This window comes from Pteropus vampyrus, unplaced genomic scaffold, assembly GCF_000151845.1.
Source record: "Pteropus vampyrus isolate Shadow unplaced genomic scaffold, Pvam_2.0 Scaffold420, whole genome shotgun sequence".
NCBI lineage: Eukaryota > Metazoa > Chordata > Mammalia > Chiroptera > Pteropodidae > Pteropus > Pteropus vampyrus.
The window spans coordinates 693854-695370 of record NW_011889201.1 but is presented as its reverse complement, the minus strand read 5'-3'; the positions used below and the strand labels follow the sequence as shown (position 1 = coordinate 695370).

Below are 1517 nucleotides of genomic sequence, written 5' to 3'. Positions count from 1 at the left end.
AGCCCAGTGTAAGTGGTGGTAATCCATGGATTGCTTGGTAGTTCATGCCAGGTAGCCCCAGGACAGTTTATAGGCTGCAGCTAAACTTGGCCTATGGCAAGGGCTGTCCAAGAATGCCCCAGGGCCAATACACCAGGTGGCTGTCTTCTGACTGGGTTGGAGCACCACCCAGAGACACATCTAAGGACAGCATACCCAAAGGGCAGACTGGGCAGGAACCAGAGCCTTAATAAGGCAAATCTTGCTCTGGAAGTTCAGCCCCTGTGCAACAGCTCCTCCACTGTAGTCATTGGCCAGTCCACATAAACAATCAGTCTGAGGGTCAACTGCTCTCACTGATATGCCAACAGCAACTAAGGCTCAACTACAACAGGAGGACACACGCAACCCACACAAGGGACACACCTGGAGCACCTGGCTCAGGTGACCAGGGAAGACTGTGCCACTGGGCCCCACAGGACACCTACTACCTAATGCCACTCTATTAAGAAAGAGTAGGAGACATAACGGCCATACATAATATATAGATAAAAACACAGGGAGGCAGCCAAAATAGGAAGACAAAGAAACATGCCCCACATGAAAGAACAGAACAATGCTCCAGAAAAAGAACTAAACAAAATTGAAACAAGCAATCTACCAGATGCAGAGTTCAAAACATTGGTTAAGTCTACGGCCATGCCACCTTGAACAAGCCTGATCCCATCTGATCTTGAAAGCTAAGCAGGGTCGGGCCTGGTTAGTACTTGGATAGGAGACCACCTAGGAATATCAGGTGCTATAGGTGTAAAAAATAAAAATTAAAAAAAAGAGAGATTGTAAGCTAACAAGGTCCTTGCAATCTGTGAGGTCAACCTAGGGTTGCCTCGCCTAAAAAAAAAAAAAAAAATCACTGGTTCTGAGGATACTCGATGAACTTAGGAGAAAAGGAGAAAAGTAGATGAAGTCAGTGAGAACTTTAACAAAGAGATAGAAAACATAAAAATGGAGATGGAAAATAAAAAAAAACAGTCAGAAATAAAAAATACAATAACTGAAATGAAGAATATTTTAGGAGGAATTAACAGTAGATTAGATGAAGCAAAGGACTGAACCAGTGATTTAGGGGATAAGAGAGCAAAAAATACCCAATTGGAATAATAAGAAATAAAAAGGATGCAAAACAATGAAAATATTTTAAGGGACCTCTGGGACAACTTTAAGAGTTCCAACATTTACATCATATGGTACCACAAGAAGAGAGAGAACAAGGAATTAAAAGAAATAATGATGAAAACTTCTCTAACCTGATGAAAGAAATAGACATACAAGCCCAGGAAGCACAGAGAATTCCAAACAAGATGAACCCAAAGAGGCCCACACCAAGACACATCATAATTCAAATGCTAAAGGTTAAAGACAAAAAGAGAATCCTAAAAGTAGCAAGAGAAAAGCAATTACTTATATACAAGGGAGCTCCCATTAGACTCTCAGCAAATTTCTCAACAGAAACTTTGCAGGCCAGAAGAGATTGGCAT

The 1517-nt window shown here is 41.6% G+C and overlaps 1 pseudogene; it reads left to right on the top strand.

Annotated features, from left to right (window-relative positions):
* Positions 1-668: 668 nt before the first annotated feature.
* LOC111732041 lies at positions 669-787 on the top strand (annotated as a pseudogene).
* Positions 788-1517: the final 730 nt, after the last annotated feature.